Source organism: Protopterus annectens, chromosome 1.part1, assembly GCF_019279795.1.
Source record: "Protopterus annectens isolate FY-2018-M chromosome 1.part1, PAN1.0, whole genome shotgun sequence".
Lineage (NCBI taxonomy): Eukaryota > Metazoa > Chordata > Ceratodontiformes > Protopteridae > Protopterus > Protopterus annectens.
The window spans coordinates 1783233194-1783260711 of record NC_056726.1 but is presented as its reverse complement, the minus strand read 5'-3'; the positions used below and the strand labels follow the sequence as shown (position 1 = coordinate 1783260711).

The 27518-nt window shown below is 39.0% G+C and overlaps 1 protein-coding gene across 9 annotated transcripts in view; it reads left to right on the top strand.

The window, feature by feature from the left end:
- FGR (FGR proto-oncogene, Src family tyrosine kinase) overlaps positions 1-27518 on the top strand; it is a 2305304-nt gene that overhangs the window by 183657 nt on the left and 2094129 nt on the right. For 7 of the 9 annotated variants that reach the window (XM_044084628.1, XM_044084601.1, XM_044084584.1 and 4 more), the window contains exon 2: positions 26821-26910. The exons of the other annotated variants lie outside the window; for them this stretch is intronic. The gene's annotated coding sequence lies outside the window, so the exon portion shown is untranslated. The remainder of the gene's footprint in view (positions 1-26820; positions 26911-27518) is intronic. 9 annotated transcript variants of the gene reach the window in all.

Sequence of the window (27518 nt, the reverse complement as noted above, 5' to 3'; positions counted from 1 at the left end):
TAATAATACATTTTTAAACTATAACAAATTTAGTAAAAATTCTACTAAATAATTATACAAAACACAGTAGAAGGTATGAGCAAGTCTCAGGTAGGGGAAGAGAACATAAATGTTATTCTCATAAATCAAAGAAAGAGTAGTAACTAGTTTTGGAGACATAGGTTACAGGAGTAGGGAAAGGGGTAAGAGTAAAAGTGAAGAAAAATATCAGTCTGGGTTAGCGCATGGACAAAGCCAATGAGTTTTTAGATGTTCTTTAAGATGCTTTTTAAAAAGAGAAGTAGAAGCAAGGGTAGATTATTCTGAGGGAAGCTGGTTCCAGATTTTTCCTGCAGTGTTTGAGAAGAGTGAATCCCCAGCTTTGTTATTAGCTTTACCTGAGGAAACTAGAAGCTTATTATCAGAGCGGAGTATGGATAGATTTGTATAGGGTGTAATTAGATTAGTGAGGATAGGGGTGTTGTTAGGGTGGTATAGGATCTTTTGCGTAATAAGTAATTGTTGACAGAGTATATGATTTTTCAATTCTAGCCATCCTAGTTGTTTGAGGTTAAGGCAGTGATGAGTTTTAAAGGGGGAGCTTGTGATGAATCTCGCTATGCTATTATAACAGGTGGAGGGTTTAGAGAGGTTGTTTTTGGATAGGTTAGTATATATAACACAGGCTTAGAAAAGGGTAGAAATGAGGTGGGTTTGGGCAATAGTTTTCCATGCAGAAGGGGTAAGGAAGGGTTTGATTCTATAGAGGGTGCCAAGTTTTTTGTTAACAGACTTTATAGTGGAGTTGTGTTCATCATAGTTGAGACGATTATCAACTGTTACACCTAGTAGGCGGGTTGTAGTATCTGGGGTAATGTTGGTACTATTGTTGGAGGTTATAGAGAAGAAAAGAGTAGGTGATTTGTGAATAGGGGTAAAAAGCAGTAGTTTAGTTTTTTTGGGATTTAGGAGGAGGCAGTGTTGCATAAACCAGTTTTCAACATTTTGAAAAACAGTTTGGGTAAGGGAGTGGAGAGTGGCTATATTCTTGGCTGTACAGATTAAGGTGGAGTCATCAGCATATTGAATGCAGGTGGCTTGAGGTATGTTCATGTGTAGATTGTTAATAAATAAAGAAAAGAGTAGGGGACCTAGGATAGAGCCCTGGGGTACTCCAATATTAACTGGGAGTAGAGAAGACTGATTGTTCTGCCAAAGTACTGCTTGCTGTCTATTTTCCAGATAAGACCTAAACCATTGTATAGCTTGAGGATCGAGAGAATGGGCATTTAGTTTGTCTAGTAGTAAGTTATGGTTAACCATATCGAAGGCTTTCGACAGGTCAATAAATAGTGAAGAGGAAAAAGAGTTATTGTTACGATTTTTATATATAGAGTCGGTAAAGGATAAGAGGGCAGTTGATGTGCTATGGAATGGCCTAAAGCCATGTTGGCAGTTTGCAAGTAGGTTATTTTGTAGTAAGTGGTTAAGTAATTGTTTGTGAATACATTTTTCCATAATCTTAGCTAAAGGGGAGAGTAAAGCAATAGGGCGATAGTTTGAAAGCTCAGTAGAAGTTCCACCTTTGTGTAGAGAGATGATGTGGGATATCTTCCATAGAGCAGGGATTTTGCCTTCTGAGCTAGTTCTTTTAATAAGGATAGAGATAGGATAGGCTATGGCTTTTGCAGCAATTTGTAGGAATTCAGATGGGAGATGGTCAGCAGAAGGGGTGCAAGGTTTCAGTTTTTGAAGTAGCTTACAGATGAGGGATGTGGATACAGGTTGTATCTGAAAGGTAGGCAATGAAGTATTGCAGGTATCAGTTTGGGAAGTAGTGAAAGGTGGTAAAGAATTGGCCAGGGTTAGAATGGCTTCTGTAAAATAGTTATTAAAGGCATCAGGGATCTGGTTGGAGTTATTATGTTTGAAACCAGTTGGGTCTGGAGTAGTGGTGTGGCCTGGCTGAAGAAGTGTTTATTCCCGACCAAATTTTTGCGGAGTTTGTTGGCTGGTTTGTTGTAGTTGAAGGTAGAAGTCTTTTTTATCTCTAAGAATATCCTTCTTGGTGGCAATTCTTAGCTGTTTATAGTGAAGGTGGTTTGTTGGGCATTTGGTAGCTCTCCATTTAGCCCAGATTTTATTTCTAAGGAGTATCTTCTGCCTAGTTTGTTTTGTGAGAAATTGGGCAGATTTTGTTCTTATTCTAGTAGTGCAATAAGGTGCATGGCAGTCGAGGATTTGAAGAAAGTTAGTATTAAAGTAGGTAACGGATTCATCAAGTTCTAGATGGGTTAGTGGTGACCAGTCACATGCTTGCAATTCAGTTAGGAAGCTGTCTGGATTAAATAATTTTTTTTAAGCGGGAGGTTTTGAGGTTATGAGTAGTTGGAATATGGACTTTTTGTCTAATAACGTAGGTAAGCATGTGGTCGCTAATGTTGTCGGGAAGGGTTCCAGGAGTATAAGTTTCAGGGTGGCTATTAATAAGGATCCAATCCAGAGTAGTTTTCTTGTTGCTAGGTTTGTGGATTCTTGTAGGAGTTGTTATTAATTGTGAGAAACCAAAGAGATTTATGTGATTGGTAGGATTTAGAGAACTGCAAGTGGACCAGTCTATGTTGAAGTCACCTAGTACAATGGTCTCCTGGGGTAGTTGGGTAGAGAGGTGACTGAGTAGGTTCTCAAGAGTATTGGTATTATTACCTGGGGTAGATACATACAAAGTAGGTAGATAGATTTGGAGTTATTGATTTGGAGTTTAGTTGTTAGGATTTCAGATTTGGTGGCAAATGATGGAAGCACATTAATGGGGGAAATTTGGAGGTTAGATTTATAGAGAATGGCTATACCTCCACCTTTTTTGATTTTATGGTCATTTCTAAGGATGTTATAGCCAGGAGGGGTAATTTCCTGGTCTAGAGTAGATGGTTTTAGCCAAGTTTCTGTAAGACATAGTATGTCAAATGAGTGTACATCAAGGAGAGCATGTAGATGGGAAATTTTGTTGTTAATACTCCTAATGTTAAGGTGAGCTATCAAGAGGGAGCTACATGGTTTTGTTAGTGTAGAAACTATAGGCAATGTTAAATTGGTTGGGTTATTGGTGTAGTTAATATTGGGGCCAGGGTTTGGATGAATATCACCGTCTAGGAGGGGGTGTTGCTGGGGGTAATGTAGAGATTTAAGGAGTTTATAGAGGTTATTAGAAGTCTTTTTGGAAGAGAAGTAGATAATGTGGGTTGCTCTGTGAAATTTTGGTAGCATATAGTTGGAGTTACAGGTTATGTTACTGTGGTTAAGGGAGAAGATGAAAGAAGATGTTAGTGTTTGACGGATGTAATAGTTTTGTTCAGGGAGAGAAAGATATTCAAAGGAGGTGAGTGAGTAAGGTATGGTAAGACAGGCTATTCTGGTAGCTAAGAGTAGTATGTTTGAGAAAATATGTTTATTTGTTGGGGCCATGGTAAAAAGTAGTTTTAAGTAGGGAATAGTTTGTGTAAGTAGGTGTTGTAGAAAGAAGAAGAGAGTTATGGAAGAGATTGAACAGGGTATAAAATAAGCATTTAAGAAATTAGAGGAGGTTTAGATAAGAGGTAGAATTGGGAAGTAAAATAGTGTAGTGGATGGTTAGTAAGGACAGGGAGTGGTTCAAAAGAGAGTTGAGTAGTACTAATTAGGAGAGAGAGCTAAGGGAGTGGCTGGAGATGATGTGGTAAGTGATAGGATAAGATGGAAGGGGGGAGTGGTTAGTGAAGCATAAGTCTAAGACCCCTGGGGTGGTTGGGAATTGGGGGTAGGGTAGGGGAGCGGAGTGAGCCTGCAGGGCGAACAGAGTGGGTAGGAACAGGCAATGGAGCAGCTAGAAGAGAAACAATCAGTCTGCAGAGCTGAATACTGAAGGTAAGTGAAGTAAGCCTGAAGTGGGAAGGAGCAGAGATAAGTATGGAGTGTAATTAGAAAACAGGGGAGTGTAGCGAGTTAGAATAAAGGGTACAGTGTGAAGTTTCAGAGTAGTTCTAGGTCATAGAAGTATACAGTAAAACAATCAGAATAACAAAGGAGTAAGCAGGAGAAATATTAGAAGGGACAGGGGTGCCACCTACTGGGCAAAGCTAGAATTACAAGCAAATACAGTAATGGGGTAGGCTTATTGCCAGATTAGGGAAGGGGGAAAGCTAGTAAGAGGGGTACTAAGAGGTGGTGTAGGAGTTTTGTGTACAAGGTAGCTAGTAGGGGGGGTAAGAGGCTGCTGGCTGACCGGGCTCAGGGTGTGCTTTAGAACCGCTGAAGCGACAGTGGACGGTAGTATGTTTTACAGGTAGGACATAGATAACATACTTTCTTATTTCCTTGAGAGTGGGAGCAGGGAGAAGAGGCTGAGAGATGAAGCCACGGTTATTTGTTGGATGGATCCTTTGTCACCAGGTAGGTAGGTTCTCAGAAAATTATGGACTGGAACAGCACAGTGAAGAGCAGGGTACTTGTGGGAGAGAGAGAGACAACAATGGTGGTAAGTAGCAAGAAGCTAACATTAACATAAAATATGATATTAAGACAATAGTTATAACAGTTAGAAAATTGTACATTCACTTATTTATTAGAAGCTACCAGTATCATAAGAGAGCTTGTATTTTGTTATATCAATTATCTGGCAATGTATACTCTGTAGGCTCAGTAGGACAACATATAACTCATTAGTTTAAAGTCATCATCTGACACAAATACATGTGTAAAAAAGTACAGCCAAAATCAGGAACAACTCTTATTGTTCTTCTTTTGGCTTTTCCCTGTTAGGGGTCGCCACAGCAGAACTCCTGTCTGCTAATGATTGGCAGTAGATTTTTACGGTGCCGAGGTGCCAGTTCGATGCCCAACCTTCAACGAAGGCACACCCATTCACGCATGTATTTCGGACACCACTCGAACGCAGGAGGACATGTAGACTCCACACAGAAGGCGCTCTAGCCGAGAATCGAACAGGAGAGCCTCTTGCTGTGAGGTGACAACGCTACCGCTGCACCACCGCAGCTCTACATCTACACAGCTTTAATTTTAAAGCATTATACATCTCTCCAGATATCTCAACCAAGCCTAATGTTTTCTCATTCTTCAGCTTCATTATTTCTTCCACAGATTGTTGTTCAGTATACTCAAGCAATGCTCCATTTCCTCTCTTAGATTCAATTTGCACCCCAAAGACCCTTTTAATACGACTCTCTGCTATATCTGTTATACCTTTTGGATCATCTAACACCTTACTTATGTCTCTCATTCCCAGGTTTGTGCATCATATCAGTTTTACTAATCTTTTCCATTAGTTTTGCATTCTTTCTTTCTCACAAGATTGTTGACTGTGTGGGTAGATCTGGCCACTTGTGTATTCAACTGGTGATAGTGTGAAATAGACATTATGTTTGGTTTGGGCATATATACAAGAATGCAGGAGATGATTTGGTGAATACAATTTGGGAGAGATGTGAAGAAAGCAAGAGGAAACAAGGACATCCAACAAGGAATGGATGGATGCATGAGAGAGCTGTAACAGTTAGGCATGACTGTTGATGAAGGTAGGCGAGGATATAGATTGGAGGTTCAGGTTGTGTATCAAGCAAGTGGAGATCAGCTATAGTCATTCCTCTGCATAAGACAAGATCTTCCACAGATCCAGGCAAGTACAGACCCATAAGTCTGACCAGCCTCATATGCAAAGCCATGAAGGGACTTATTATGGTACTAATCAGTCAGGACATAAGGGAACCTCCAAACACTGGACCTTTTTCAGTTTGGATTCATCAAGTGCTGATCATGCCTGATGGATTTTTTTAAAAGGTTACCAAAGTAATGGATGAAGGCAAAATGGTACATATCACATACTTCAATCTTGCCAAAGCTTTGACACAGTGCCCTTTCAGGCATTGTAGAACAGCTAAATAAACTTAGAATAAACCCGTGTCACCTGCTGGATTGCCAGTTGGCTTTCAGAAAGGATGCAGAAAAACAGAATAGGGAAGTTACCTCCACAAAGAGAGTAGTCACCAGTGGAGTCCCCCAAGGTTCTGTGCGGACATCTCTCCTGTTTAGCATCTAATTTTCTGCAGTAAAAGCCAATAGCAAAGGGCTTTGGCAGACTACGTTGGTAGATGACTGCAAGCTATGAACAGTCACTGAATCCCCAAATGACTTAGCCGTCCTGCAGAAGGTTTGCCTCAAATACATAACTGGTTCCAAAATCATAGACTGAAACTAAATGCCAAAAAATGCATTACTATATCCTTTGGGAAGTCTTCTACCCCATGGAACTACCGCAGTGACAATATGACCCTAAGTTTTGACCCAGTTGTTCGACATTTGGGAACCTATGTGGACAGTGACCTAACTTTTGACCATCAAGTGTACATTGGTGTAAGAAAGTGCTTCTGTATTGCACAACTTATAAACAAATGGATTGTGTTTAGATCTATGGATGTCATTGCTGCCTTTATGCAGCCCTCATTAGCCCCCCTTTGGCAAGGCCTAAACAACATGCCATACATGGACTGAGTCAAAGCCGTGTCACTATACTCGATATAACACAGAGTGCTAAGAGGGGATCTGTGTCTGGTATACAGGACTTCCTCCGACACAATACTGATGCCTTTACTGCAAATCAGCAAGTCAAATAATTCAGAAATGCTTGGTCTAGGGATCTAAACCTCTTCTGCAACATCAACAGAGTGGTATGGGGGGATAGGTGTATCTCGCAGAGGATACCACTGCTCTGAAACAGACTCCCCATCCACATAACAAAGTTTTTCATTGTCCATATTCAGCCACTACTTGGATCTTTGTATGGAAAACAAAGGATTTATCCTGGGACTGCCCCCTGTACTACTAATGGACAGAGACAGCTCCTAAATGCTTTATCCCATGCATGAGTCCTCTCAAATCATCTATGGTATGATCCCAGTTATTCTCATTAGGGGCAGTATATAATTATCGACCATGGGATGGGTAGGGCCAATCTGTAACCAAATGGGATAGATTAATTCAAGCACAAAAAGGGAAATTGACTAAGTTTAAAATGGTCCATAAGGGGAGCTAGCCAAGTACTTACCTATGAACCTATGACAGTAGCACTGAATCTAGACAGGTGGCAATAGCTGATACAATGGAACTACCCCATCTTGAAAAGGGAGATGAGGATTGTGATGATGATAACAGTAATGATAACTTGGGTACATACTGACTTTGTTAGTCTGAACCAATACAAACTCTGCAAGTTTGTTTGGAATGGACTGGCAGGAAAAACAAAACACCCAAATACCTATAGAAGATTACTGCTAGTATGTAAGAATATAGGCCCATTTCTTTGTAAGCATAAGAACTATTATAGGAACTCTGACAGGTAATATATATCATGGTCTGTAGTGCAGAATGCTTGTAGCTGGGAATTCTAGATAAAAAGACATATGTGCAGCCTTACATTCACGTAATGTACTTTACTGCATGAGTCCATTTAGAGAAGTCATTATTCCAGTGACAAAAAAAAATCACCATTCAGGAGAAATAAATGTGATTTTTACATTTGATTAAAAGACAATTCAATGAAAAAAAAACATTTAGTATATTATTATGTTCCGCATACTGAGAAGTTCTGTACAGCACCCCAATGGAAACAAGGTATAATGCAAACTGTCAGACTGTGGTAGTCAAGGCCTGTGAACTAATGTATCTGGTGCATGAGTATTAAAGACTATTTCAGTTATGTTTGAATTTTCATTACTAAACATTCAAACAGTAATAGCAAGATCCATCCATTCACAACCCCTTTTTTACACTTTTATATATGGGGTCAGGGCATCACATCAACAATGACAATCTAAGTGAATCTTGAAACTGCTGGTTAACCAGCCTGCTGCAGTTGTTCATCCAAACCAGACATTCTAGCACACACTTGTGGCCATTTTAGTGTATCCATTCCACCTACTGCATTCTTTGGAATGTGGGAGAAGAGTGAAGCACCCAGAGAAAACCCACACAAACACAAGGAGGACATGCAGGCTCTTCACAGAAGGTACCCCAGCTAATAATCAAACCAAAGAACTTCTAGCTGTGAGGCAACAATGCCATCTGCTGTGCAAAACTGTTATTCTTCCCTTAGAAGTATCAGTGCAGCTGAATGCTGAAATTGACACCTCCACTTTAGCTGCTTGTAATTGTGACAACCACATTAGCTGCTTGTAATTGTGGCATTTTTGCCATGGCATGATATAACTGAAAAAAAAATGTTTTCTGGTAAAATGGCTAGGATCTTTACTTCTGATGAAATGAGCATATTGTACACATATGCTCTGGACATTAGTTTCAGACCATCTTTGGAGATGAGGTCAAGTAGTCCCTCAAAGGAAACCAGGTATAATGCCAGAATGTGATATAAAAATCTTCTGAAACATTAGATTTGCTTCTTGTATAGAGAGGGTTGCATACCACTTCCCCTAAGACAGCTCACAATAAGAAAATTGAGAATTATAGTAAAAAAATTTGGATAAACATTTTCAAGAATACCATTCTACCCTAATTATAGTACATTATCTTTGTCAGTATACAGAATGTAGGCCACACAGTAATGTAAATGTTGCCCTACCCAGTGAAAGATTTATAACGTTTTACTTCTACTGTAATGATAACTTAATGCAGAGATGTCAAATAGCCCATCAGTGGAAATCAAGTACAATGCCAGACTGTGACAGCAAAAGTCCAGTTGAAAATTGATTGTTAGCTATATATAAGAGACCATGTATTTGTTCCCCAAAAGGCAGTTTATAAGAAAAACTCACACAGTTCTATTAAGATAACTGGCTAATAACACGTTCAAAAATGCCATACTACCTCAAAGAATTTCACTGCATGTCATTTCTAAATCATCTGGTAACAGCTTGTCTCTTATCAGTACATGGAATTTTCCTCACCCACAGTGCTGCCTTTCCTGCTGAAATATTCATAGGTTGGTACTAGGCTATCAGCCCTAGGGCCTTTACAAGCCTAGCCATAACAATTCCCTGGATATTTCTTCCCACAATATTTACTTCTCTGGACCCCGAGAAATTCCCCGAGGTGAATTTCCTATCTCCCATCCAATCATCAACGTTCCTTTTGAAGAGGGCCAATGCGGCGCTCTGCTTGACATGCATGGGCAGTCTATTCCAGAGTATGGGGAGTCTCTGGGTCAGGAACCTATCCCTCCAGCATGTTTTGTTCATTGTGATGACAAGGTTTAGATCCCTGGAGCGTGTGGCTCTGAGGGATTGGGATTTCTTTAAGTGGAGCATGTCCAACAGCTCAGGGTTTGACATGGCCTTGTATGTTAAGCAGAGATCACCTCTGAGTAGACGATATGCCACAGAGTATAGCTGGAGTTTTTTTGATTCGGACAGTGTATGGCATCTGCTTTAGGCCTGTGATTCTTTTAGTGAGGTATTTCTGTGGCCTTTCCAGCTGTTGCAGATGTCTTGTGAGGTGCATACTAAACTGGGCATTATACTCTATATGGGTCTAATGAGGGATGAGTACAGTGGGACAATGACCTCCTTTTGTCTGGATGAAAAGCCCTTAGTGATGAGGTGTGCCACATAGAAGGATTTCCTGACTGGTGTGGTGATGTGGTTATCGAAAGTGAGACCACTGTCCACCTATATCCCTAAGTCTTTCATCACACTTTCAATGTTTAGTGCACTACCACCTATGTGGTAATTCATGGGTACATGCTTTTTTCCAAAGGGGATAACTATACATTTCTTGGCATTAAACTTGAGCCCATGGCTCTGGCACCAGGCATCTGTTTCTGTAAGGCCCTTTTGTAGAATATCCACATAATTTGGGGATTCAGTAATGGCTCCTAGTTTGCAGTCATCTGCGAACTTTGTTAGCCAAAGTCCCTTAGCATTGGCCTGTACTTCAGAGAAGTAGATGCCAAACAAGAGTGGTCCCAGGACTGAACCCTGAGGTACTCCACTTGTCACTTGTCTGGAGCTGGATTTGGAGTCAGATACTTTTACAGTCTGGGTTCTGTCAGTAAGCCAGTTGGCAACCCATTGAGTGACATAGGGATTTATGCCCAGCTTAGTAAGTTTTTCTATGATTCCAGAGTGGGGTTGGTGTCAAAGGCCTTGGCGAGGTCCAGATAGGCTGTGTGGACTGCCTTACCCTCGTCCACAACTCTGGAGACTGATTCACAGAAGTCAGTCAGAGTCAGGAGACAAGATTGGCCCTTCACAAACCCAAACTGGGTGGGGTCCAGTGTTTGAAGGTTGCCAATGTCTTTGTTTATAAGTTCCATGATAATGTGTTCCATGCCCTTGCAGATCAGGCTTGTCAGACTGATGGGATGGTAGTTCCCAGGATCCAAGGTGGATCCCCCCTTGTGGAGTGGGATAACTGTAGCTGTGCGCCACTCAGTGGGCATGAAGCCTGAGGTGAGGCTATGATTAAACATGACACTTAGGTGAGGTGCCAGTTCATTTTGTAGTTCATGTAGTACACAGCCTGGGATGTCATCTGGTCCCATGGATGCTGTATTCTTAGCTTTGGAGAGTGCGGTTTCTACCTGTGTGGCCATGATTACCAGTATTTGGCAGTCTTTTGGTATTGAGATTGGCCCTTTAGGGGATGAGAGGGGGTTGAAGTTGGCACTAAATCTATCTGCCAGGATATTGGCAATATCCTTGGGATCAGTATATTTAATGCCATTCTGTTGTAGCTCAGAGCAGATCTGAGCATTGCCATTCAGATTCTTGACATAACTATAGAATGCCTTGTGATTGTCTTTGGAATCTTTGGCAATTTTATTTTCGTAACTAGCTTTTGAGGATTTTATGAGGGATCTCAGCTTCTTACTGAGGCTGGTGAGTTTTTTGCATCCTGGGATTTTCCTCTTTTCTGCAACAGTTTATTTCTTCTGTTGTATAGTTTGTTTATAGCAGGGGACCACCAGATTGGCTTCCTTTTTTTTTGTGGAAGAGCATCTTGGTTCTATTTGGGATTGCACGATTCATACACGAGTGGATGTGTTCGTACATTGCCTTAGTGTAGGATTCTGCAGTCGAACTTTCAGATCCCGTCTGCATGGGTGTCGTGAAGTTTGTCACTTCTGACTTCAGTAGCATGAAGTTGGCTTTGGAGAAGTTTTTTAAGGAGGTTTCCTTACTGGGGGGTGGGGGTGGGATGTGGATGTCAAGGGTGATTTGCTTATGGTCAGACCTGACCAATGAGGGGGTGACCATTGGTGTGGAGCATCTATCTCCCATGTTGGTATGGACCAGGTCTAGGATATTGGAGCCCCTGGTGGGACAGTGGATTAGTTGATCCAGGGCGTTGGAATTTATGAATTTCAAGAACCGTTGGGAAAAGGAGTTGGTACCCAAGTAGTTTTCACAGTTAATGGCAGGGTAGTTGAAATCACCCAGTATTAGGGTGTTTGGTTGTATCTTAATATTTTCCAGTATGTTTAGAAAGGTATAGTGAGAATCTTGGGGCATGGTGGGGGATCTGTAGCAAGCTACAATTTGGATTGCAGTCTTACCTAGTGTTAGTTGCACCTGGAAAATTTCAGATGCATTGTGTTGGGCAACTAGCCTGGAGGTGTGAATATCCTTGGTGAATATGGACACTCTTCCACCTTTAGTGTTTCAGTCTTGGTTTTGTGGCCGAAAAGTGTGGTAAGAGTTGTAGCCTGGTATTGCAGGGGTGCTCTCTGGAGCCCTGAACCAGGTCTCACTTACTGCACAGATATCGATGTTCACCATTTTTAGGAGTGCCCCGAGAGAGTGCATTTTGAGGTTTAGACCTCTAGCATTGAGTAGCATTACCTTCAGATTTTGCATGCTTGTATCTGTTATGGTGGTGGTTTTATCCTTTGAACCTTGCCTAAAGAAGGCACTATATGGGGTGGCAAGAGCTTTAGCCAGTAACCTGAATCCCAGGGGTGACAGGTGCAGACCATCTTTGACAAAGCATCGTTGTTTGTTGATCATGTTTTCCCAGGCAGACAGATACTGGATCCCCTTTGAATGACACCAGAAGCTTAGCCAATTGTTGAAGTCAATCATTTTGTCCTTATACTGTGGTATCATTGTGGGTGAAGGCAGGATGCTACTCAGGGCTGGGGTCATACCTGCCTGGGCCACATGATCCAAGAGCTCTTCCATGTCTCTTTTCATGTAGTTCAGGGAGGTACGTCTCAAGTCATTCACTCCAGCATGGAGAATGACAGAGTCGTATTTGTACTTGTTGTGGAGTGACTTGAGTGCATGCGTTATGTGGTGGATCCTGGCACCCGACAGGCAGCTGACTGTAATTTTCTCCTTGTTCAGCCTGATGAGTGGGACAACAGTGTGCCTGACTATAGAGTCACCTATGACTAAAGTGTTTGGTACATTGTCTTGCCTTAGGGGTGGTTGTTGGGTGGCACACTGGTGTTGTGAGCTATGTGTCACTTTGGTTGTGACTGGTGTTTGTTTGTGTTTCAACTTCAGAGGTCCTTGTTGCTTGGGCAGGTTAATGTTAAGGGCCTCCACATATGTGGGTTAGTGTTGCTATGTGTGGGTGTTGATGGTGTGGGTTTTGAAGGGCTATGAGTTGCTTGAGGTGTAGTGCAGGTGTTAACCTTCTCCTCTTGACTGTCTAGCACAATCTTGGCCGGAAAGAACTTTGCTTCCAGTTTGGCTGTGTGAGTGCATCTCTCGCAGGTTGTAGTGTTGGGTGGTAGGAGAGGATTGTCATTGTACATGAGGCAGTTGCCGCATTGCCCCAGTATGCCCAAATTCACCAGGTGGACAGGAGAAATCACCGGAAGCTGACCCTTGGACATGCCTGTTTAGGTGCTTTTTTTGTAAAGTTTAAGAGCAGTTTTCCCTTACCTTTGCAAGGTACTTTGCAATTATAGGCTGTTTAGTGCCTATGATTAATTTCTCCTAGTTGACTTCATGATTTTTTACTTGATGTTATCACAACAAAGTAAAACAATTATGATTTTTGATATAGGCTGCATTCCACCCCCTATAAGCTCTATACTCACATTTAACGGAAACAGAATATAATGCAATTTGGCAGCCTGGCACATTCTAACAGCCATATAGGTCTATCCAAGGAGATTATCAGCACAGGTTTGCATCTCTGAAATAGTTTGACAGTTTCTAGTAAAATGCTTTGGAAAACAAGTCTGCCAAATCATTTATAAACTGTAGTTATATTGTGCTTTTAACTACAGAGATAACAGAATAACTGCATATTAAATTTCTGAGTGCCAAGTCACAAATCCTAATAGTACTTTCCCTCTTAATTTTCTAGTATCATTTTAAATGCTGGAAAACATAATTTTCAAGGACAAAGAAATAGTTTTGTTCCTATGTTACAAAAGCAAAATATTTCTTTCACTTTATATATTACACAATCAGCCTCTATGAGAAGAAGTGAAAGCTTGCATGCTTGTTGTCAACTGACTCCAAAACATTTGCATTAGGAAGGCTGTGAAATTGTAATAATAAAGTAACAACTTGAAAGCTAAAACATTGTTTGTGTATTCACTGCATTTCTTAAACAAAGCCACTAGCTTCATCCCCCTTCACCCATAATGTCCCAGTGGAGTGTGTTCCCTTTGAGAAGGCACATGACCCTCGGCTGTGAAGAAGATATAATGGCCACATTTCTGTCAGGCATTGTACCTCCAACAAGCCATATCAAAAACCCATTACATAATAGTGATGTATCTAGCCTTTGCTTTCACACGCACAGCCTGTACCCAAGAAAGATAACCACATTGTATATACTTCTTATCTCTCATTAAGAGAAATGAAACACAGAATGAGCGCAGTAATGTATTATATATTGTTGCTGTCATAGATTTACAATGCCCCCCCAAAAAAATCATTGTTTACTGACAGTGATGCAGTGTCTGCCTAGTGCTTTGACAAAATCATGACTACTCATCATAGCCCCCAAACGATAATAGCCTTCTAAGTATACCTTTGATGCTTGGCTGTGAGAAAGGTGAAATAATTAATGAACACAATAATGTATTTCAACTTGTTGTTGGACACACATTCACTGCCCAACAAATTATATCAGTGATTGTTTCACATAGATCATGTAACTACTTTTTGTTTTCAAACATAACCAGCCTTTCCAAAAAGAAGGCCATTTGCTGTGCACATTTGTGATGTGTGGTTGTGAAAAAAATGTGAAAAACATAGTTGTCAATTTAGGGATTTCAGTTTGTTGCTCTTAAACATATACACCACCCCGAATCAAGACAAATCAGTGAGCACTCAGCTGCGCTCATATAACTGACCTGAGCTTTTATATGCAGCCTACTTCCCTAACCCTCTTAACAGAAAGCAATTTTTTGTGAACCCCTATAATATTAGACTGTGATACAAACAAAAGATTAAATGGCCACAACAGTATAGTTCAGTTTGCTGTTCTCAGAGAACCATACACTGTCTTCAGCAATGATCATTTCACTTTAATCAGCTAACTGTTTTTACTTTTGTTCAAGAATGCCTCTCCAAACTGATGATTATTGCAGTTATTCCTGAAATGAGGTCAAAAACAAAATAATGGTGACAGTAATAAACTTCTTCTTGCTGCTGCAGGCAGCTGACCACCATACTGAGCTCAGTAATAAATAAATAATAACCAACCAAATAAACAAATACATGTGTATTACTTTGTGCTTTGGGCAAAGTGTGCCATTACTAATATCCACAGATATATCTAGTTTCCAGCCAGCATGCAAAAAAAAAAAATTAAAAACGAAATAATCCCCCAAGATTGGAGCATCTACTTGTCTTGGTAATCTGTAGTCAAATGCCATTAGGATCTGATCTCAGGTGCTTAGCTTATGTAGTAATAAGGGATGGGTTGGCTTACAAGTTCTGCTGCTATTTTAGACTAGACAGATAATCAATGTCTGAAATGTGAGTAGTGAAACAGTGTCCTTTTTATTAAATGTTAATTAATGATATATATGCTATTATTGTTTTTGCCTTTGTATACAACTTTGGTCTTTGTGAAGTGTATGCTATTATTTGTTGATGGTTTTGTCCCTGGACCTTCCTCCAAAATGGGCCATAACCCAGATGGACGTCTCAGTAATTAAAACACAAATAAATTAAAGTTAATAAATTACTTTTGGGTGTTAAAACGCTTCTTAGATGAGTTTATGAAATTACTGAAGTTGATCTAAAACCTTAGAAGCTCATATGAATGAGTAGCCCTACCTTATAGTTTGGAAAGCAGCAGTATGACTCACTGTCTCATATTTATAATGGGTCCAAGTATGATATACCGATGAGGGGGCCTTAGCTTAGGTTCTACCTGACATGCTCAGCTGGCACAAGTAAGGTTGTGCTAATTGCATAATGTGGCTTAAATCCTTGTTCACATTAAAGAATGCAATTCATAGTAAGAGGAAAATTATATATGAAGCACTATTTCTAGCAGCTTCTTAAATGGGTTTTCAAAGAAAGAAGCGCATAATTTGTGAGCTGATCCTGCTTTTACAGTAACACGATAGTTGTAATTTTATACAGTTTTGAGACAATTTTTAACCTTCAGACCTTGACTCATGATTGATGCTATGGGTGCTGAGGTAGAGTCCATATTAAGACACTTTGGAAGAAATTATCTGCTCTTGTAATCAAACATGGCTTAATGCCGATTAGTAGCTTCATTTCAGTAAAAGAAAACATGAAACAGACAGTGATACTTATCTAAGGTATGGGGATGACAGCTGTATAGATAAGGATACATTTGAGTACAAGTTCCTTTAAAATGAGCTGATAACTAACTGATTTATAGGGCTGGAGAAGTGAGACATTGTACACTATAGATTGGTAAAGTAGTTATTTTCTGCTTCTTAAAAAAACAAACTTTTTTTTGCAGTGGTTAAATAGCTGTTTACATTTTATGCAAAAATCCAGAGAATTATCTTGTAGTTTTTCCAGATGCTATGTGGAAAATGGGGAATTTTATCTGAGGAGTGAATTACCTCACAGTAGATGCTTTTGAGTGAAATTTTCTTGATCAGTGCCTTAAGGTCTAAAATATGCAAAATTGTTGTGGATAAAAAAGGGTGTGTCATCTGACATGGTTAGAGTTAGTAATAACCTAGTTTCCAGCTTATGTAGGTTAAGATAATATATAAAGTTTTTTTTCCTGGCCAGTGTTCAAGAAGCAAACTGTGAAATATATGCTTAGGATTTAGTGTAGCTTTTAAAACAGCAAAGTAGCAAAAATTGAGTGGTCACTGTACAAGTCTATTCTGGTAATATTTATAAGAAAGAAACAGTGTGAGGTTTGCTGATGAGTAACCATTTCAATGTCTTAGTTGTTGCAGTATGATTGTTTCTTCATAGTAGTAGTCCTATTAGTTGATGTTGTGGGAGTAATCCTGTGCATTATTTGTAATTATGCAATGCCTCCTCTAAAACGTGCATGCTGATTGGCCAGCCCAACCAGCGTGCCCGTTGTAAATCCCTCAATATACTAATGGAAAAAGGTCCGGTCGCCCGGACTTTTTCCGTTAGTATAAAACACTGTCTCGCTATGTTAAAAGAGTTTAACGTAGCGACACAGGTTTAAAAAAAGCAACGCAGATCTCCGTTGCTTTTTTTAAAGCTGTCTCGCTATGTTAAACTCCTTTAACATAGCGACAATAGTAAGCAACGGAGATCTTGCGATCTCCGTTGCTTTTTTTTTTAAACCTGTCTCGCTATGTTAAATGAGTTTAACATAGCGAGACAGTAAAAAGCAACGGAGATCTCCGTTGCTTATTTTAGCTGTCTCGCCATGTTAAACCCATTTAACATAGCGAGAAGTAAAAGCAACGGAGATCTTGCGTTCTCCGTTGCTTTTGCCCACAGCTCTGATGTACTGCGCAGGCATGCGCAGTACATCAGAACTGCCGCGGAACACCAGACAGCTGCGGAAGGGCAGCAAAGAGGCATTATACAATGCCATTATTTAAGAAAAGTAATTATTTCTTTTCTTAAATAATGTCATTAATATAGCAATAACCCACTTCTGGGTGTGGGTAATGCTGGATTTACCCACGGTTGTCTTTGTTTGGTCCCTCAGGCTTCGCCCTCGGGACCAAACCACGCCAACCGTGGGTAAATCCAGCATTACCCACATCCAGGCGTGGGTTATTGCTATAATGGTTCCCATGGAGTATTTACATTCCCATTATTACTTAATTCCTTTGTGTATTGCAGTTGTACACATAAATAAGACGTCTCACTTCAGTGTAGCATACTTAAAAGAGAATCATAAATACAGTCAAAATTAAAACAATCCCATCTTTCCATGGTGTTCCTTACTGTGCTCTCTGGCAGATGTAAGGCTTGTGTTCTCTCTAGTTCTCCATCCTTGTATTTCCCTTGCAGAACTCAGCTTATTATGACTAGTACTTTAGGATGATTTCATTTGCCCATTGGTTTTCCACACTTCACACGCCATCATCACCGTCTTGGTGTGGATTTGATTCAAAAGCATTTCTTTTCCTCAACTTGATCTTCATTTTAAAGTCATCTTTTGTTTTCTCCAAAGTTTCTATCACTGCATTCTTCTTCCTTACCCTCAGTGTGTGTGAGTGTGCCTGTTACTTTATTGTGCTTGAACCACATCTGTCTTGGCTGTGCATCCTCAACTGTTGTTTCTTAGCCGGAACACAGCATATAGAGGTTGTAACACTGTGCCACTTAACAAGGACTCTTGTGCCCAAATTCTTCCAAACAGCAAACTTTATCCTACTACATAATCATTAAAACTCTCCTATTTTGCAGTGATCTAAGTTCTCCCTATATACCATAACAGTGTACCTGCCCCTCCTGAATATAGATCATAAACTCCACAAAGACATTATGGTATCTGGTCTCCATAATTAAAGTGTATAAACAGCATAAAAAAAATCTTCCGTTGTCAGACTCAGTCCCCCCCCCCCAAAAGAAAAGTCAACCCTCTCACACTACTGTCTGCAGCTTTCCTCCACTATTCATTACAAATAGTAACTCCATGTGTACTGACGGGATGCCCAGATCTCAATGGCACTTATTTATTTATTTTATTTATTGTTTTTTTTTGTCCAGGGTGGTCCGACTGAGTTGTGGTAGATCCTTTTCAGCAGAGGGTTCCAGTAACAAAATAGGTAGTTTTATACAAGAGATAAAAATGTAAAGCTTAAAGTTACAGTATGGACATACATTAACTGAAAGGCAGCTATACTGCAAAAAAAAAAAAATAAAAAAAAATTTGCACTTAGTAAAATACAGAGTCAATACATATTAATACAAGACAATTTGGCATATACAGTAAGGTTTAAAATGTCAAACTATAATTTTGCATTTATTTGTTGGAGAAATCAGAAAGCTGTTGTGGGAAATGTGAACAGGAAGCAGAGAGTAGGTGAGCAAAGTTGGCTACTGTATAAATTTATTAGGTGATAAAGAGAAAAAAGAAAGTTGTAGTCATGTTTGAGTCAATCTAGAAGTTAATGAGTATGAGTCAGAATTTTTTGCTGGAGGGAAAAGCTTGTCAAGTGGTAAATGGAGACAATAGAAGTGGTAACAATGTCAAAGAGTTAGAAGACAGTTGGAAATTTACATTGAGAATTTGCTTTGTTGAGGTTTATCTATGTAATGAAGGTATGAAAGGGCCAGGGCAGAGTAGCATGGTGAGATGCAAAAACAGAGGCAAGTGGTTTTAAGTGTTATTTTAGCAAGTTTTTTTAAATCTGGATAAGTTCTTACAATATAAATTGCTTCTTTAAATTAAACTAGAAAGCAAAACCTGGACAATGGTGTTCACTGCCCACTATTGTACTAAATAGGAATCTCTCATCACCTTCTAAATTATATTAGATTCTTACCCCCTACATAGTCATGTTTTCATCAGCTCTCTGCCAAAAGAAAGTTGTAAGACTGAACTATTTTCTGCACAACACAGAAAACTTTCATAGCTTCTCCAATTTGTACCAAGGTCACATGAAATTTCTAACATTCCATCTGTGAATCCTCTCCTTGCAAATTACATTTTTCATTCTGTGACAATTTACCATTTCTTATCATTCTCGCATCAAATAATAACAGACCGGATGCCTCTCATTCATGAACTATGTAACCATTTATTGCACAGTTGTGTTTTAAAATGTTATTTCGTTGTGTTTTAAAATGTTATTTCACAAACTAGCTTTGAGATTGTACAGTTCCTTTTTCATTTTCATGGATTCAGTGAACCTGGACCTCATGGACTGTCCAGCTTTTATTTTTTGAAGTGCCTGAAGATATTGCACACCAGCTACAAGGTCATTTTTTCTGTGTAGAAATGTGCAACAATGTGTCAGTTATAATTGAAGGAACCCTATCATATTTTGAAAAAATTCACATTTTATTTTAATAATTACCACATTTACAGATTGGCATTTAACTGACTGCACTTTGCATTATAACACAACCAATTTTGTAATAGTTATAGTCTGTATATGCTACAAGTTTCCAGCACAGTGACAAAACAGTTGATATTGTTACATTGCATTAGTTCGTTCTGCAGTCTGTTGCTGGTTATAGTGCCTTCTGTATGGAGTCTATACATCCTCTTTATGTATATATCAGCTTTCAATGGGTGTTCTGGTTTTCTCCCACATCTTAAAATTATGCTGTAGGTAAATTGGCAAGCCTACAAATCGACCATGTATGTGTGTATCATGTGTGACTGTGTGACCACATTTTACAATGGCTGGTGTCCCATTAGAAGATTTGTTTCTCTACTTTGTATCCACTGAGTACTAGGAATATCTCCATCTCTCCCATCACCCTGAAATAGAGTAAGTGGGTGCTCGGGCAATGTATGAGTATATTTGAAGTCCTCTACAGAACCCCGTGTAGTAAAATTCTGTTCTGTTATTACACAGTTCCAACATAAAGAGTAATGTGAGGATTCACAGATGGATACTTCCATTTTTTCTTCATCTTTTTTTAACTTACAGTTTGTTTTACTTTAAATTGTGTTTTACTTTAAAGTTTTTCTCCCCTTAAAGTTTTAAAAGTTCTTAGCTAGGGTCAGTCAGAAAAAAATCCTTTTCCATTCACTAATTGAAAAGGAATTATATCGCAGTAATTACTGGGAGAAGCTGAGGAATAGGATCTCTTATTTAGCTGCAAGTGCTGGTGTGAGACTGCCCTGGATTTTGTATTGGATTTCTCCATTTAAGTTTTGCATGCCTCCATTACTTTTTGTTTTTATTCTTAGTACATTAAAGTTTGTTCTAGTTTGCATCTTGTTTTACCATAAAACCTTTTTTTCCTGGAGTTTAAAAATTTTCAGCGAGGGTTGGTTAGGAAAAGAAAAATCCATTTCCCTTCACTGATTGAAAAAGAATTTACTCTAGTATTGTTAGGATCTGAGAAACAGGGTTTCTTTTTCACTTGTATTGCCACTTAGCTGTATTCTTATTTAACTGCAAGTGCTGTGAGGATACTGCTAGTGTATGACTGCATTGGTTTTTGGACTAGATTTCTCCATTTAAGGTTTGTGTCTGTAATCCAACTGACCGGCAAGCTATAATTTTTGCTTCAACTTAAATACTAAGATATTCGTGACCTCTATTAACACAGTAATAAAGTAACAAAAATAATAAACATTCATGCAGATCCTTATGTAGGCTCTTAAATCATCTGGTTTATTTATTTAGGAACACTTTCATTGTAAGTAGACTTCATCAAATAATAAAACTCTTAGTTTGCAATGGTTTAAACCCTCTTGAAAAGGGAAGAGGAACCAGGCTACATGGCATGAATGGCTTGATGGGAAGGGAAACTTGACTGGATAGAAAAATGTGCCTCAGACTGGAGAAGAAAGTTCCTTATTAGAATACAAAGACATAGGTGTGGTTGCCATAATCCTATGATCCCCTTTTCGGGAAGCGTTTTATTTACAAGCAGAAAAACACATTGAATAAAAACTTAAATATATGTGCAGATACCAGATTTAAAAATGTGGTCCTTAAAAAATGCCTGCTTATATTCAACAGGCATAAAGAGAGTATTTTTATTTTCATTTTTATTTTATTTTTAGTCCACTGCTCATGTTGCTGAGGAAGATGAGAAAGAAAATGTCCAAATTTGTTGCAACTTCACTATCCAGAGATTGATCCAGGGAAGAATTAAAAGTTGCTTGGAAGTCACAGCCAAGCTTTTGCTTCTGAGAGGGAGGCTTCTTTGGATTACCAGAGAGGAAAACAAATGGTTACAGAAATCAAGAAAATGCACACTGTTAACATAATAAGCACAATTATAGAATCTAAACATTGGAGTAGATTTTGTTGCTTTACTATTTGCCTCGGTCTAGGTTGAAGAATTAATCAAGGTGTATGCAGAGCCTATTTATCTCTGCTGAAGGCTGTCTGCATGATTATTACTCTGCCTCGCCCACTTCTATGTTCATTGTCTTCCTGGACACAGCAAGTAAGAATCTCCTCAAGTGTGCATGGCCATCTTTGATGGGGCTATTTTAAAGCAGTACCTCTTGTCTGAAGTTATGCACTGTGACTATGGGATAGTTAAATTCTGTGCTATAAGATCTTTTATGTTGTATGATCAGTGTTGGGTTGTAAGTTGCGCTGTGCCATAAATCTTCACTTAATGAGCAGCCAAACAGGAGGAGTAGGTGCCATGTGCCCTCTGGTGTGGTATTTCTGTGATAGGTAATCCCACATACAATGGTGCCTATGCCAACTGGTGCAGCCTTCCATCTAGTGGGTGCTGTCACTAACCATATTGTACCCTGCCTAAGCTCAGTTTAAAAAAGTAACATTTAGCGAGGTGTGTGTGTGTGTGTGTGTGTGTGTGTGTGTGTGTGTGTGTGTGTGTGTGTGTGTGTGTGTGTGTGTGTGTGTGGGAAAGAAAATGAGTGGTGACAAACAGTGGGAGACCACATACTTCCCAACATCTTTAGTCAAGAATTCTGATCCAAAAAGGCTTTTTGCCAACACGCATAATTAGAACAATAAGAAGTATAAAGCTATATATAGTGTCTGTCTTCACTGATGAACTATAATCCTCATCCTGTGTCTGTCTGTGTATGTCAGTCTGCATCTGTGTGACTGTGTGTGTGTGTGTGTGTGTGTGTGTGTGTGTGTGTGTGTGTGTGTGTGTGTGTGTGTGTGTGTGAGTATACGCATGTATCTGTGTGCTTGTATGTGTGTGACTGTACGTCTGTGTTGTGTGTAAGTTTGTGTGTGACTCTGTGTGTATTTGTGTGTGTGACTCTGTGTGTATTTGTGTGTGTGTGTGTGTGTGTGTGTGTGTGTGTGTGTGTGTGTGTGTGTGTGTTGACATTAAATTCTCATGCTGCTTACATTTTGGGTATAATATACACCCTCCAACAAGAATTACATATACTAAAGCAACTCTGTGAGGTATATGTACTCTATGTGCATGTGTGTGTGTGTGTGTGTGTGTGTGTGTGTGTGTCTCTGTGTTGACATTAAATTCTCATGCAGCTTACATTTTGGGTATAATATACACCCTCCAACAAGAATTACATATACTAAAGCAACTCTGAGAGTTATATGTACTCTATGTGCATGTGTGTTTGTGTGTGTCTGTATAAATGTGCGTAAATGTGTATTTGTGTGTATGCTGTGCATATCTACTTAAAGATAAAAAATCAACATATCTAAGTAGAGAGATGCACACACACAAATGTGCACACAGGTGCTGTCACACACACAGATGAATATATATGGTGCATTATCTAGAGGTATGGAAGCTGAAGTGGGTCTAGGACTGGTATTAATGTCAGTGATGTGTTAAATTCTAAAATTCTTCCACTTCTCCAGTCTCCACCCTTAAAGGAGATATGATTATTCCCAATGATGTTACTAGCTATGTAGCACAAGGAAAGTAAATGACATGTAAAGAAATTCTGATGTCAGGTTGCATTTACTCTTTGAAAGGTCAGAACAACATAAGTGAACAGAACTGCTCATATTTCACTTTGAGTAATACTTTGTTCTTCGCTGGGATTAAAAGATTTTTATAATATTGGAATAATTTAAGAAAGTCACAATTCCATCCCCCACTCATCTCCTGACAGGCTACTCCAGTGCTTTTCTTGTCTGACAGAGTAAATTCAGGGCCCTGACATCATGCATTTATATTCCACTCTGTTTCTGATTTAGCTGCTTGCCCTAATTGAAAACAGACATTTGCATTTTTCTTATGTGATAATATTTAACAGAAACCCACCCCTTAGTAGGTCCGTTGAGATTAGTTTACAAGTGTGTAGGCTTGCATATGGAGGATAGCAAAATGGTCATTGACCCCCCCACACACACACACACACACACACACATGTAGTGAATAAAGAATCATATTTAAGCAGAGGTGGGGGAGTAATATTTACTAATATACTCTGCCATGAGCAAAGGCCTATAAAAAAGATTTATGGACCTAATTAGCAGTGGATTTTATGTATGTATGTATGTGTATATATATATATATATATATATATATATATATATATATATATATATATATATATATATTCATATTTTTATTCACTGGAGATTCTGACTAGTAGTCTCAGCTCAGCTTCTTATTTATATCATGCTGATGTTTTTGAATAAATTAAAACATTAATACATCTGAAAAAAGAGCTGTACAAATTTGTCTTATTCTGGCTAAAATAAAGAATGTAGATAAAGATGTTGCTGAAAAAAAACAGAGCTTTAGCATTAGAAGAGTTACTGAATGAAAAGTTTCACTGCAGTAAAAAAGAGAGGTCCATGCAATGATTTATGAAGGTAGATTCTGAACCGACATGTGGTTAAGTATCCGGGCTGAATGGCATTGAACTGGACTTCCTCTGGGAATCAAGAGAAGAGAATCTCAGTGGATATATTTACTATTGTAAACTGGACCAGTGAGCTGAACTGTAGAAACACATTGAAGAATGTGCATCTGATTTATATAAGGGACTCTGCTAAAATTGTTGTAGTCACTGTGCATCTGAGTTATATAAAGAAAATCAGTGTAGTCATTGTCATTCTTCCCATTTTGACATTCTTACATGAGGTTGGAGTCACATTCACATTAGTCAACGTGACCAAATCACCTTGAGACACTCTTTACACCACTGAGTGGCTAGGTGTCTGCTAAAATGTTTGCTGGGGAAAGGATTGTGACAGATGCTGGTCATTACAAACCAACCAATATAGTATAGAAATAGCTGCTAAGTAAGGAAGCTGCCCAGTGCATAAACTGAGGTACATTTAGCTGCATCTTTATTAGCTTAATTATCTCAATTTCCTTGGTCATAGAATCGTGTGATGATGGGGTAGTTTTTCCCATTTAGGATACAGAATGTGGTGACTAAATTGGAAATATACTGTACTGGAGCAGGGCCACAACTGGCGAGGTGCACTAGATGAATTCTCTGTCAGACTGAGGTAAATCATGTAGGGATACTAGAAGAAAATATCGTCTGCAGGCTTGTGCCATTATGTGTTTTTTAATGCATTGTTTCATTTATTACTGACTTTTCCTTCTTAATGCTGGAAATATATTGGCTGTTCTTTTGAAGGAATATTTGAGTCACATTTCTGCAAAGTTCTGCAGTTTAGAATATGTCTTCCTCTGTAACTTGCAATTGCAGGCAGTGAATTAATCCCAGGAGGTGGTCAGGATTTTTAGAACTGTACTTCAGTCACAGAATTGTAGATTCCCCACCATGACTCATTATGTGGCATGTTTGGTTACATTTTGTAGTGTTGATTAGTCATATTTGCAGGAAGAAGCCTGTGTACATCCTCAGGGTAGCCAGGACCACAGATAGCCAATCACAGCATTGCTCGCAGGTGTTGTCAAGTTCCAGTGCATCATAGGTCACATGACATATTTCTGATGCACAAGACACAGGATCAGTCACCATGGCAGTGCAAATACAAACTTCATAAAGACAGCACTTCGAAACCTACAAATTCTGTGTAGTGCATGAGGCACAGCCCACCTTTGTTGTTTCCTGTAAGGAAAATAATAGAGTTTGTGCATATTTGTTTTAAAAGACATGAGGCTGTCAGATACGTTAATGCTTTATGTAAGATCAGACTACTTTTTGCACAAACTAAAGTGAACTGCGCTGGTCACTTCCAGCTCCTTCTGCTATGTTCTTCTTGTGTTGCTTCACCACTCCCTGCTGTTTTGCTCTGAGTCCCCTAAAAAGAAAAGAACTGTCTTAGTAACTACTAAAAGTTTAAAGTCATGCCCCAAACAGATTTCACACTTACTGAAGAAATTAAGGTGCAGAACAGCAATCTGTATAAGCAGTTTTAAACTTGTTGCACCCCTCTGCATGTTGCAGAACAGTCAGCAACAAACAGAAACCAGGACCTGGTTTTGTTCCCTCCCGGCAGTATGAAACCTGATAATGCAAGTACCAAAACTATGAAAATTTAAGTGTGATTTAATACAAGTAACAGTGAACATCAACAGTTGCTATACCCTTTGTTTTGGGGGAACCATCTAGACTTTCACTACTTAGACTGAGATTGCTATACTTCAGATAACAGTGAATGCAACAATATACAGAAATTGCAGAACTAGCATATATTTCCCATAATTGCACATAAATTCTCACAGTTCTTAGGATTATAGTTACAGTCCTTGAACATCCATTGGGAATCTAACCTTGATTGGCATCAAATTCTAGTAAAGTTCACATTAATTATTCCATTTGCACATTTGAGCTGTTCTGAATAGGGTATAGCCTTGTTGTTTATTTATTTGTTTGTTTTTGTTGTTCTTTTTGTAGAAATTCACTTGTACTTGACTTTATCGGATATGTGTGTGTGTGTTTGGGGGAGGGGGTATTCCTCTGACTTAGTGTTGAAATGGTAACTCATTTGATGAGGCTCCAGACTGTATTTCTGTCTGCTGAGTTAATGCCAACTCAAGTGAATGCTAAAAACTTCATGGCTATTTTCCAAGAAAGAGATAATGAATTTCCCTATAATAGCATAAATACTACCTTTACTAGTAATGGAAAACAATTTTGGTTGAATTAAGACATTTTGGGTTACATTGGAAGAGGTATATACACTAAGCAAAGTGTAAAATAACAGTTACTCAATTGTGTAGTCAGAAATGTAGATAACAACAGGGTAGTTTTTACAGAAGAAAGCAACATAGACTGACAACAGTACAAGCATACTTCACCTTGATCCACTTAGAAGTTCTTGTTTGACATTAGTGCGACTACTTTAATTTTATCAAGCAACATCATGCTTCAGAACTGCATGGTGAGCAAGGCCAAAAATGTTTCTGGCTAGTTTATGTAGCTGCAGACCTGAGGTTCATGCTCTATTCCTGTCTGCCTGCCTAATTCTGCCCTATAGCAGCATATCAAAGCAGATGCGGTCTTAAGTAATCATGCTTTTTTAAGTGTTTCATGAAATATGATGCAAACTACACAGGCACACACACACACACACAGCCTCAGGCCTGGAAGAACAGTTCTTATGTATTCATATGATTTTACTTTCCATTCACTCATAGGGTACTTAATGAGCTATGCACATCCAAATTTCTGTTATCAGACATTGAAGGTTAATCAGGACCAGGTGGTTGGGGGCCCTTAGTTGCCACACTCTGAATCAATTACAATCATCAAAAATGTGGTTCTCTGACCTAGTTCATTTAGAAACTATGACTTTCTGTTTCCTTTCATTTCTTCCTAGATGATGTAATAGGTAAATAAACCACACAGATTGTGAAACACTAATTTAAACAACATTTTTTTTTATTTTAGAAATTCTGTATTCCTTGGTGAAAAGTCTACAAGACAGTCCAGCATTTAGGAGTCTAAGGTTCAAAAACAATGCCAGCAGCTGCAGTTCAGGTATAATAGCTTGCTTCTCCCATTTATACATTTTTTAGATATGTAATGCCGTGTCAAATATCAATGACATCAGAGATCTGACTGCCTAGTATGAGTAGTATATTTTTACTATATGTATGCACAAGTAAGATTGTAAACTTTGGGCTTTTCTGTGGGTAAACCTTTGATTGCTCTGGTGATCGTCATCCAATTTGCTTTTGAAGTGAGCAAGGCTTGAGTGGGGATTTTCTTTTCTCCACTAACTCACATCAGTAACAATCTGTTGATTTCTTTTCCTTTTCATTTTTTCTGTGAATAGTAAACACTTTTGCAACAAATATTTTGTAGGTAAACTCCAAACTCAAAAGCCTGCTTACAGACTGACCTCTCTTCTTCTTCTTTGTCTCTTTCAACTTGCTATGCCAAAATTATATGTCTTGTTCTTGCATCCCAGGAATAATAAAGTCAAACATAAGCTTGCCCCTTCATTGGCATCCCTGGACTGTGTTATGCTTATTAAAATTCCTTTGTTCTCACTTTCATATCTTATTCAGAAAAGACGTTGCATGAATCCATATCCCTCTGTAGAGAAGTGGTTTTCACATGTTATTTTTGTGGTAACTCTGTCT